A 12,371-nucleotide genomic window follows, 5' to 3' on the forward strand; every position below is an offset into this window, starting at 1 on the left:
TTTTTTGGTATTTTTAGTAGAGATGGGATTTTGCCCTGTTGGCCAGCCTGGTCTCGAACTCCTGACCTCAAGTGAACTGCCCACCTCAGCCTCTCAAAGTACTAGGATTACAGGTGTGAGCCACCACACCCAGCCTGTTTTTTGCTTTCTTATGTGCAAAAGTCACCCCGTGGGTATTCACAATTTGTCCCTAACCACTAGAGGTTTTCATGAATGTATCCTTTGTAGCACTCCAGAAGGTCAACTTCTTGACAGAAGCTGTCTCCCAACATCAATCAGTACTCAAATACGTGTCAGTTACCAGAGAAGGGGTTATACCCTGATACTTCAGTCAATTACTCTGGCATTGTAGAAACTAATAAACAGCTCCGAATATTCTATGATATCTTAAATCAAAACAATTAAGGAAGAGACAAGGGAAACAAATAGTGCCTGCTGCAATGCTTTCTCATTTCCCTTTGGGAAGATAGGGTTCCTTGTTTTGCAGGAAGTCATCCCTTAGAAATTTTTTTTTTTTTTTTCTTTTTTTTTGACAGAGTCTTGCTCTGTCACCCAGGCTGGAGTGTAGTGGTGCCATCTTAGCTCACTGCAACCTCCACCTCCCAGGCTCAAGTGATTCTCATGCCTCAGCCTACCAAGTAGCTGGGATTACAGTTCTGTGCTACCACACCCAGCTAATTTTTGTATTTTTATTTTTATTTACGTATTTTTTTTAGATAGAGTTTTACTCTGTTGCCCACGGTGGAGTGCAGTGGCACCATCTCTGCTCACTACAACTTCTGCTTCCTGGGTTCAAGCGATTCTCATGCCTCAGCCTCCCGAGTAGCTGGGACTACATGTGCGTGGTACCACACCTGGCTACTTTTTTTGTATTTTTAGTAAAGAGGCGTTTCGTGTTGGCCAGGCTGGTCTCAAACTCTGACCTCAGGTGATCTGCCTTCCTTGGTCTCCCAAAGTGCTAGGATTGCAAGCATGAGCCACCGCACCCAGCCTAATTTTTGTATTTTTAGTGGGTGGGGGGGCGGTTCGCGGTGTTGGCCAGACTAGTTAGTCTCAAACTACAGACCTCAGCTGATCCACCTTTTTTATCCTCCCAGTGCTGGGATTACAGGCATAAGCCACTGCTCCCAGCCAGCAATTTTAAATTCTCTATTTTTTGCTCTGGAGGTCCTAAGTTTTAGATTCAGTGACACGTTGCTGTGCCATTCATGCTGCTGGGTATTGTCGATTGGCACTCAGCATCCATTCTCATCTCCTTCTACTGTCCCTTCCTGTGCTGCAGAATCTGGAGAGTTAAAACGTCATGGCCAGGATTTGGAAATGAGGTGGAGGCCACCCGCCTGCTGCTTGCTGCTGATGTATGGCAGCAGAGGTATGAGGCGTGTCTGCAGCAGGGTTGTAGGGTCCAGTCACTAGCCATGTAGGGGTTGAGAGGCTGTTTCAGGGGCAGCAAGGGTGATGTTGACTTCCAGTCCCTGAATCACAGCCACGGCAGTGTGTTGTTGAGCTTAACAGGTACAGTGATGACGTCCTCATTTCTTACTTTCCTGTTAGCAGCAAAAATGGGTAGCTACCCTGGTGGGATAGTTTGGAGTCATCCTTGCAGAGTCATTCTCTAGCCTTCCTGACAATTTGTATTACCTAATTCCTTATATGAATTCTTTTCTGTTTAAACTAGCCAGGTTGCTTTCTGCTTAAACTAGCCAGGTTGGTTTCAACTGAACTTTGAAAGATACACCGAATACTAAAGGTTGTGCTGGTCTAGGTGGATAGAGTAAATCCCACAGCAGACTACATCATATCTAGAGATCATAAGGCCTCTAGACATTTCCTATGCCTAGTTGTCAGGATCATGTCCTGTGCAGTCCACCCTAAAAAGCCCTTTTACGTTAGCAGCCTGGAATGTTACTAGGTCATCCAGCACAGGTTGCATGTGCCATAGTCATAAAATTTGGGACCTGAAACTGGGAGCCTGGGTGCAGGAAACGTAGAATGAATACTAGGCTGAGTTCCAGGTAGAGTCACAATTAAGGTGAAGGCATCAATGACATGACTTCGCAGGTGAGAAGATACAAAAGGCTGAGCCCAGAGAAGCTTGGTGCTCCTCACTTCTGATGCTTTCTCTGCTGCCTTGATGATCAAAAGTCCTCAGCACCCAAGATGGCCTTTGGGGACTGAGTGGCAAGGACAGCCACACTAAGAGGAAAGATGTAACTGCTGCTGTCCCTCTGTGGGTATCCAGCTTTACAAGAAATAGGTAAACTGCTTTTCTTTGATAGATAGTACAGTGGTGTTTGGCTGACATTTCACCACCTAAAATTATTAAGTTACCTTTAGAGTGAACTGCAATTACATTTTTGGCAAGTTCTAAAATATATCCTGGCCGGGCGCGGTGGCTCAAGCCTGTAATCCCAGCACTTTGGGAGGCCGAGACGGGTGGATCACGAGGTCAGGAGATCGAGACCATCCTGGCTAACATGGTGAAACCCCGTCTCTACTAAAAAATAACAAAAAACTAGCCGGGCGATGTGGCGGACGCCTGTAGTCCCAGCTACTCGGGAGGCTGAGGCAGGAGAATGGCGTGAACCCGGGAGGCGGAGCTTGCAGTGAGCTGAGATCCGGCCACTGCACTCCAGCCTGGGCGACAGAGCAAGACTCCGTCTCAAAAAAAAATAAAAAAAAATAAAATATATCCTAAACAAATCCCTCCATGTCTACCACCTCTACCCTATCCCCAGTTATCAGCATCTATCAGCAGGGGAGAGATCATATCTTATCTCTTCCCTGCTTAAGATCCTTCAAAGGTGTCCCTTCACATTTATAAGAAAAAATCCAAACTCCTTAAGGTGGCCTACAAATTCCTATGTAATCCTGGCCTTTGCTTCTCTATCCATTCATATTTCCTGTCACCTGGACTGGCTATATAATTTGTGGGGCCCAGTGCAAAATGAAAATGCAGAGCTCCTTGTTCAAAAACTATTAAGAATATTAAGAGGGCAATGGCAGAGCATTAAACCAGGCATCAGCCCTTTCTTTCCTTTTTTTGAATTCTTAAAATATTTATTTAGACTTTATTGTTTTTATTTGTTAGTAATTTAATTTTTCTTCTTCCTGCTCCTCCTCCTCTTCTTCTTTTTTTGAAACAGTGCAGTGGCACGATTTTGGCTCACTGCAACCTCCACCTTTCAAGTTCAAGAGATTCTCATGCCTCAGCCTCCCAAGTAGCTGGAATTACAGGTATGTGTCACCATGCCCAGCTAATTTTTGTATTTTTAGTAGAGACTGGGTTTTGCCATGTTGGGCAGGCTGGTCTCAAGTGATCCGCCTGCCTCAGCCTTCCAAAGTGCTGGGATTACAGGTGTGAGCCACCGCACCTGGCTCTTTTTTTGTTTTGTTTTGTTTTGTTAAGTAAAAAACTTCACCTGGAAGCACCAGCCCTTTCTGAGTATGCGGCCCTGTGCCACCACATGGGTTGCATGCCCATGAAGCTGGTCTACCTGCCATCCACTTCCTCAACCCAATGGCATCCTCCTGTTTTTTAGACATGTACCAACCGGTTTTCTGTTTCATCTTAGCATGGCTCACTACTTCTCATTAGGGTCTCTCAGTGGAGAGGGTAGTCTTTTTTTTGTGTGGTTTTTTTTTTTGGAGACAGTCTTGCTCTGCTGCCCAGGCTGGAGTGCAGTGGCCAGATCTCCACTTACTGCAATCTCCACCTCCCGGGTTCAAGCCATTCCCCTGCTTCAGCCTCCTGAGTTGCTGGGATTACTAGCACACACCACCCACGTCCGGCTTATTTTTGTATTTTTCGTAGAAATGGGGTTTCACCATGTTGGCCAGACTGGTCTCAAACTCCTGACCTCAAGTGATCCACCCGCCACCACTCCAGCCTGGGCGACAGAGCGAGACTCCATACATTTAAAAAAAAAAAAAAAAGTCATACTGGCGTAGAGTGAATCCCTAGTCCAATATGACTGGTATCCTTATAAAAATACTTAATTTTTATTGTATTGTATTTTTTTTTTAGACGGAGTCTCTCTCTGTGGCCCCAGGCTGGAGTGCAGTGGCGCGATCTCGACTCACCGCAACCAAAAGGAGACATTTTGACATGGAGACATATACAGGGAATATGCCCTGTGAACATGAAGATGGCCATATGTAAGCCCAGGAGAGAAGTCTGGAACAGACCGTTTCCTCACAGAAGGAACGAACCCTGCCAACATCTTGCTTTCAGATGCCCCCAGGATTGTGACACAATAAGATCTGTTATTGACGCCACCGGTTGGTGACATTTAGGTACAGGAGCCCTAGCAAACGAATACACCCCCATTAGAACTAAGCTCCCTGAGAGCGGTAAGCTGCCTTGTCTTGCTCACAGCTGTCCCAGAATACGCCTGTACGGTCACTTAGCACCTAGTACTGCCATTTAACCGTTTCACTAGTATGTACGAACCGGAGAGCCTGTCAAGGGAAGAGCTGAATCTTTTATCTTCTGTAACGACTACCCAGTAAAGGAAACCGCGGGTATGCAATAAAAACCTGTTGAATCGATTAAATCATTTCACTTATTTCCAGATCTTTGCGGAGAGCGCCAGTAGGTGAAATATGTGCTGACTGATGAGTCACAGCTCTTATTCCCTGGGCTGCATTAATACCCACGACGTGCTTTTCGCTCTCCAGACAAAGAGACCGGTACTTGGCAGGTCCCTCAAGTGGGACTCAAAAGACCGAACCGAGCTGCAGCCTTTCGCTAGCACTGGTCCTCGCCCCTTTTGGCATCTTGGTACTTGTAGTTTTGTCCACTCTATCTTTACCAGAAAAGCCAGCGCTGAGACCACAACTCCCATCACCCTGCTAGCCCCGGCGCCTTCAGAGCGCATCCTCCGAGGGGCACCAGCGCCATTGACCACCCTGCTGGCCGAAGGGCCCGCCTTCCCGAGGCCAGGCGCTCCCGCGATTGGCCAGCCGCCCCGCCTCTCATCGGAGGGCGCCAGGTGAATGAAAGGGGGGCGTGTCGGTGCGCGGAGCTCCGTGGCTGCGCTGCTGGAACCCGCTGGAAGGTGAGCGCCAAGAAGCGGGTTGGCGCTGCCGCTTTCGTTGGTGTGGGGAGGATTCCGAGCACCCGGGAGGCTGGCCCGAGATTGGGGTTAGGGAGCAGGATTGCCGCCACTCAGTCATCCTCCTTAGGACCGCTTGGCCCTGGCAACTCCTGGGACCTCCGCCCCGCGAGCCCTTCCAGCGTGGGGAGGGGCAGGCACGGCCGTGGGCTCCCAGCTTCCCTGTCATTGGGTGCTCTCCGCGTCGTCCTGCCGGGGGTCGCAGCGCCGACTTCTTCCACGGTGAATGGTACCCAGGCGTGGGGGCTCAGCCACACTGGGGAAGTGCCAGCCGCAGCGATGGCCACTTTGTCCGCGGGAGGCCACGGGAGGGGCTAGGCCTCGGGGCCCCATCCTCGGGGGCCATGCCCTGTAGCTGGTTCTGGTGGCCTGTGCAGGTCGTCTGGTGCTGGGCGGGGGAGGGTCTGTCTTGCGAGCAATTTAGATGCAGTTGACCCTGAAATTCTTCGTGTGGAAATGGAAACTTCTCTAATGTCGTTCTCCTCCGATCCATGCCTAAAAGAAAGGAGTGACTTCCCCAACCTGTCGCATCGTGTCCTGGAGGGTTTGGAGAGGCCGGTTAGCATAGTGGTTAAGGATGTCAACCCGGGAGTCAGTCTCTCTGTTCCATTCCTAACTTGGTGATGTTATTTTTATCTTTGAATCTCAGTTCCTCCTCTGAAAAAGAGGATGTAGTTAGAGTATCTGTTGCACTGGGTTATTGTGAGGTGAAAACTAATGTGCTTGTAAAAGCTGGGCATGGTGGTGCGCACCTGTAGTCCCTGCTACTAGGGAAGCTGAGGTTGGGAGGATCTCTTGAGCCCAGGAGTTCCAGGCTGCATTGAGGTAGGATCGTGCACTCCAGCCTGGGCAACAGAGCAAGACCGTGCCTTTTAAAAAATTTAATTTAAAAAGTAAAATGAATATGCTCGTACTTTGCACAGTGTTTTATAAGGAATAGTGCTCAATATTTTGCTAAAATTGAGGAGCAGGTTTTTGTTATTCTCAGGTTGGTGGGACTGGAGGAGTCTTGTCAGAAAGGGTTGGGGGTGGAATTCAATGCTGCTTTTGGCCTCTGAACAGACAGTTGTGTGATCTGGCTAGGACTCCCTCAAGGGTATATGAGAGTTTGTATTGCAGGTAGCTGTGTTGGCATCTGCTGTCTCCTGGAGGACAGGCACTATACTTGGTTCATTTTTCTATTCCTGGCATCTTCCTTGTGTCAGGCATTGTATGTAGCTGGTAACCATTGAATTGAGTTGGAACCGTGGGATGGTTGGGAGGTTCCCTGCCAGAGTGCAGATAAATGTGCTTCTGAAAGCGGTCTGCCCTCAGAGCTGCTTTTCTGGGAGAAGTGGTGATCGCGGGGCAGCAGAGCACTTCAGGCAAATGGGGGTGATATAAATAAATATATACACAATATATACCAAGTACAGGATTGGGGAAAATTTTGAAGAAAGTACTCTATGGAAAGACTTTTGCAAATCAGGAAGTAGAATAAAAATAATTGCAATAGAATAAAAAATAATTTAAGTGAGAAAGCCAAAAGAAATTGGTTTTAGGTGCTATTGCTGGAAAGGAGGCTCTTCCAGTGAAAGACGGAAGTGCTCTGGGAAGAGCCCCTGTAGATCAGACCATACTACAAGTTAAGAAGTGTTGTACCTACTTACATGTTTATCTACCTGGCTTACCAACTCCTTACCCCTCTGCCCTGCCTCCTTTTTTTCTTCGTTAACAAAGAACAAAGCCAAGGCAGAAGGATCACTTGAGTCCAGGAGTTCGAGACCATTGAGACCAGCCAGGCAACATAGTGAGACCCCATCTCTATAAAAAAATGTTTTCAGAATTAGCTGAGTGTGGTGATGCATGCCTGTAGTCACAGCTCCTCAGGAGGCTGAGGCAGGAGGATTGCTTGAGCCTGGGAGGTCGAGGCTGCACTGAACTGTGATCATGCCACTGCACTCCAGCCTGGGTAACAAAGTGAGACCCTGTCTCAAAAGAAAAGAAAAACAATACATGCACATAGTAAAACATTCTATCAGAAAGATTTAAAATTAAAGGCAAAAGTCCCTCCACACACTGTTTTTTTTTTTTTTTTTTGAAACAGAGTCTTGCACTGTTGCCCAGGCTGGAGTGCAGTGGCACAATCTCTGCTCACTGCAGCCTCCACCTCCAACGCCTCCTGGGTTCAAGTGATTCTCCTGCCTCAGCCCCCCGAGTAGCTGGGATTACAGGTGCCTGCCACCACACCCAGCTAATTTTTTTTTTTGTATTTTTAGTAGAGACAGGGTTTCACTATGTTGGCCAGGCTGGTCTTGAACTCCTGACCTTGTGATCTGCCCTCCTTGGCCACCCAAAGTTCTGGGATTACAGGTGTGAGCCACTGTGCCTGGCCCCTCCACCCACTTCTTAACTGTATTCCCTTTCCCCAAGGGTGCTGTTAATTCTCATATAGCCTTCCAGAAAAACATATATTTGCCAGCAAAAGCATTTATGCATAGGATCAACTATACATTTTGTTTTACATCTTGCTTTTTTTTAATATATCTTGGTGACTTTTTCACATGAACACAGGCAATTCTACATGGTTGCATAATATTCCATTGTGTGATTGTAAAGTCATTGATTTAACTTGTCCCCTATTGATGGACATTCACATTGTTTCTACTTTTGTGCTAGTACAAAATCGTGGTGTAGCAGACGTCTCCGAACTTATTTTATTTGAGACAGGGTCTTGCTCTGTCTCCCAGGCAGGAGTGCAGGGATGCCATCACAACTCACTGCAGCCTTGACCTCCCAGGCCCAAGCGATTCTCCCGCTTCAGCCTTCGTGTAGCTGGGACCACAGGCGTGTGCCACCAAACCTGGCAAATCTTTTAAATTTTTTGTAGAGATAGAATTTTGCCATGTTGCCTGGGCTGGTCTCAAACTCCTGAGGTCAAATAATCTGCTCACCTCAGCCTCCCAAAATGCGGGGATTACAGGCATGAGTCACTGTGCCCAGCCCTGAACCTATAATTTTTTTTTTTGAGATGGAGTCTTGCTCTGTTGCCCAGGCTGGAGTGCAGTGGTGCAATGTCGGCTCACTGCAATCTCTGCCTCCCAGGTTCAAGCAATTCTCCTGACTCAGCTTCCTGAGTAGCTGGGATTACAGACGTGCACCACCACACCCGGCTAATTTTTGTATTTTTAGTAGGGATGGGGTTTCACCATGTTGGCCAGGCTGATCTTGAACTCCTGACTTCAAGTGATCTGCCCACCTCGGTCTCCCAAAGTGCTGGGATTACAGGCGTCAGCCACCGTGCCCAGCCCTAAACTTATAATTTGATGTATTTGGGAGGATGTATTCAAATGAGTAAATGTATCGCAATGAGTTTGCCAAGGCAGAAGGTGTGTACATTTAAAGTTTGATAAATATTGCCAAATTCTCCTCTGATGTGGTATTCCAAATTGTGTTCCCACCGAACTGGATATTATCATATTGAAAAATGTGATTTTATCAGTCTGATGTGTTTTCTTTCACTTCTAAGAAAGAATAAAATGTAGTATTTTTTTTCTGTCTCTTGTTTTTCCCTTAGTATTTTGATTGTCAAAGGCAACAGCAGACACTGCCAAGAAAGCTTGGTTGGAGCAGTGGGAAGGGGTGAGAATGTCAGTGAAACCTTAGTCCTGTGAAAGTTTTGATTGATTTACTTGGTAATAGAATTTTTCAGATATCCGACAGTTCTCTTTTTTAACCAAAATGTTAACTTTAACTACTTTGGATGGGAAAAAAATCCTAAAATTATGACATAACTTCCTTGAGTTTAAAATGAATTTTTTTTTTTTTTTTTTGAGAGGGGGACGGAGTCTCGCTCTGTCACCCAGACTGGAGTGCAGAGGCGCAATCTCGACTCACTGCAAGCTCCGCCTCCCGGGTTCACGCCATTCTCCTGCCTCAGCCTCCCGAGTAGCTGGGACTACAGGCGCCCGCCACCACACCCCGCTAATTTTTTGTATTTTTAGTAGAGACGGGGTTTCACTGTGTTAGCCAGGGTGGTCTCGATCTCCTGACCTCGTGATCCTCCCACCTCGGCCTCCCAAAGTGCTGGGATTACAGGCGTGAGCCACTGCGCCTGGCCTAAAATGAATATTAAGATAGGAATCTTCTTAATACCCATGGGTTATAGCCCTGGGCTTAATTTAGTGGTGTCCTTAGGCCATTTTGAATATGTAGGAGTATTTAATACCCTTAGCTAAATAGCCTCCGGCTGATATCTTGAAAAAATTTCTAGGTCTACCTTTTATAGCCTTTTAACTTTTTATAGCTGTCAGTTTTCTCTTTTAGGTTTGTCAGTTTACTGTACTTACAGAGGCTTCTCTCCACTCTCCTCCTGTGAATTGATTCTCTAGTTTCTAAACTTAACTCTATCATTTGTTATAAATACATACAAAGTAGGTATAAGTTGCCATTTAATAAGGTTCCAGTAAGTCTTTTATGAGAAAAGTTTGCACAATTAATGCATAAGCCTTGGATTTTGCCAGTGGAGGAACCCTTTACTGGGGCAAGGGGCGCCTGATTTCTCACTGGGAAAGGTCTTGGTGTGTTCCATTTGTGGAGAGGAAGAGTGGTTAAAGAGCTGTTGGCAGCGGTTGCCAGCTCTAGCTAACCCTTTTGTGATTCCAGTAGAGGGGATGCTCTTGGCTATAGGAACCTCTCTGATCTCAATGGGTCAGTAATGAAAGGGGTAATAGCTGATAGATGGTTATGTGATTTATGCGATGGAAAAAGATGGGGTAGGGGGAGTTGGAGAACAGGTCAGTGTCTCTGTCCTCCTCACTACCAAGTGGATTTTATCTATTTCTTTACTTCTTTTGGAGATAGAGTCTCACTCTATCCCCCAGGCTGCAGTGCAGTGGTGCTATCTCGGCTCACTGCAACCTCTGCCTCCTGGGTTCAAGCAATTCTTGTGTCTCAGCTTCCTGAGTAGCTGGGATTACAGGCGCCTGCTACCACACCCAGCTAATTTTTGTATTTTTAGTAGACACAAGGTTTCGCTATGTTAGCCAGGCTGGTCTCAAACTCTTCAGCCCAGGTGATCTGCCCACCTCGGCCTCCCAAAGTGCTGGGATTACAAGTGTGAGCCACCATGCCTGGCCCCAAGGGGATTTTAAACTTGGTTTATAGTTTATCTACTAAGCAGTTAAGAAATGAGTATTCCTTTTTTGCTTAACAAATCTATTTTGTCAGTTGGGCACGGTGGCTCACGCCTGTAATCCCAGAACTTTGGGAGGCTAAGGTGGGCGGATCACAAGGTCAGGAGTTCGAGACCAGCCTGGCCAATATGGTGAAACCCCATCTCTACTGAAAATACAACACTTAGCTGGGCATGGTGGCGCATGCCTGTAATCCCAGCTACTTGGGAGGCTGAGGCGCGAGAATCACTTGAACCCAGGAGGCGGGGGTTGCAGTAAGCCAAGATCGCACCACTGCACTCCAGCCCAGGCAACAGAGCAAGACTCTGCCTCAAAAAGAAAAAAAAAAAAAAGAACAAATCTATTTTGTCCAAAGCACTCTGCCAGATACTGTAAGGGATATAAAATTGAATAAGACATGGCTCATGCTTTCAAAGGGCTTGTAGTTCATTGACAGAGAAGGGCCAGGACATAAATAATAAGCAGGAGTTAACCAAGGGTAGTGGAATCAGTTAGGAGTCTCCCAGTTGCATGAAATAGAAAACCCAACTCAGAGGCCAGGTGTGGTGGCTCACACCTGTAACCACAGCACTTTGGGAGGCCAAGCCAGGGCGGGGGAGCAGATCACTTGAGGCCAGGAGTTCGAGACCAGCCTGGGCAACATGGCAAAACCCTGTCTCTACCAAAAATACAAAAAAAATTAGCCGGGGGTGGGTACCTGTAGTCCCAGCTACTCGGGAGGCTGAGGTATGAGGATTACTTTAGCCAGGGAGGTGAAGGTTGGAGAGGGCCGAGATCACACCACTGCACTCCAGCCTGGGTGACAGAGTGAGACCCCCCTCCCCCATCTCAAAAAAAATAAAAAATATTTAAAAAAGAAAACCCAACTAAGACCAGCTAAACCAAAAAGGAACTTAATTGGCTTCTGGTACTGCTTGAGTTGGGGCTGTGATGTTGTCCCCAGGCTCCATCAGCCTAAGCTGGGCTGTCATCTTTGTTAGGCTGATTTCCCTGGTGGTGTGGCAGCAACATCCCTCACATCCTGCATCCCACAGAGCAGAGAGTGCTCTTTTTTGAAATTCCAGCAAATGTTTCATTGCTTTTCATTGGCTCCGAAAGCCACAAGGCCATCTCTGAGCCAATCACTGTGGTCAGAGGGTGGGATGCGTTAATTTTATGAGCCTACATTATAGCTTACACACCTGGTGCTTGAGGATGGCATCAGCTTTATGCAAAGCATGTTGGCCAAGAATGGGGGAAGGATGCTTCCATCAAAGCCAAAAAAGGCACTAGAACCAAAAGAATGTGGAATACATGCTGGCTAGCCCAAGAATCCACCAAATACTTCAGTGTAACGATGATAAAAGACCAGTCTCGTTTGTGACCAGCCTGGGTAACACGGTGAAACCCCATCTCTACTAAAATAGAAAAAATTAGCTGGGCATGGCAGCATGCACCTGTAATCCCATCTACTCAGGAGGCTGAGGCAGGAGAATCGCTTGAACCCGGGAGGTGGAGGTTGCAGTGAGCCAAGATTGCACCACTGCACTCCAGCCTGGGTGACAGAGCAAGACTCCATCTCAAAAAAAAAAAAAAAAAAAAAAAAATTTCTTCATTCAGGCCAGGCATGGTGGCTTACTCTTGTAATCTCAGGACTTTGGGAAGTGGAGGCAGGAGGATCGCTTGAGGCAAGGAGCTTGAGACCAGCCTGGGCAACATAGCAAGACTACTATCTCTACAAAGAAAATTTGTTTAATTGGCCGGGCACAGTGGTACACACTTGTAGTCCTAGGTCTTGGGAGACTGAAGTCGGAGGGTTGCTTGAGCCCAGGAATTTGAGGGTGTAGTGAACTATGATCACACCACTTGCACTCTAACTTGTGTGACAGACCAAGACCCTGTCTCTAAAAAAGAAAACCAGTTTCAGAGTGATACACTAAAGACTCAACTATAATTTTTTTTTTTTTTTTTTTTTTTTTTTTTGAGATAGAATCTCAGTCTGTCGCCCAGGTTGGAGTGTAGTGGCGCAGTCTCAGCTCATTGCATCCTCTGCCTCCCGGGTTCAAGCAATTCTCCTGCCTCAGCCTCCCGAGTAGCTGGG

General features: G+C 47.0%; 1 protein-coding gene across 1 annotated transcript in view; it reads left to right on the plus strand.

The window, feature by feature from the left end:
- Positions 1 to 5,017: 5,017 nt before the first annotated feature.
- ZBTB8B (zinc finger and BTB domain containing 8B) overlaps positions 5,018 to 12,371 on the plus strand; it is a 32,239-nt gene continuing 24,885 nt past the window's right edge. Inside the window, exon 1 of the mRNA XM_011974060.1 lies at positions 5,018 to 5,060. The gene's annotated coding sequence lies outside the window, so the exon portion shown is untranslated. The remainder of the gene's footprint in view (positions 5,061 to 12,371) is intronic.

This window comes from Mandrillus leucophaeus, unplaced genomic scaffold (genome assembly GCF_000951045.1).
Source record: "Mandrillus leucophaeus isolate KB7577 unplaced genomic scaffold, Mleu.le_1.0 Scaffold141, whole genome shotgun sequence".
In the NCBI taxonomy this organism is placed as follows: Eukaryota; Metazoa; Chordata; class Mammalia; order Primates; family Cercopithecidae; genus Mandrillus; species Mandrillus leucophaeus.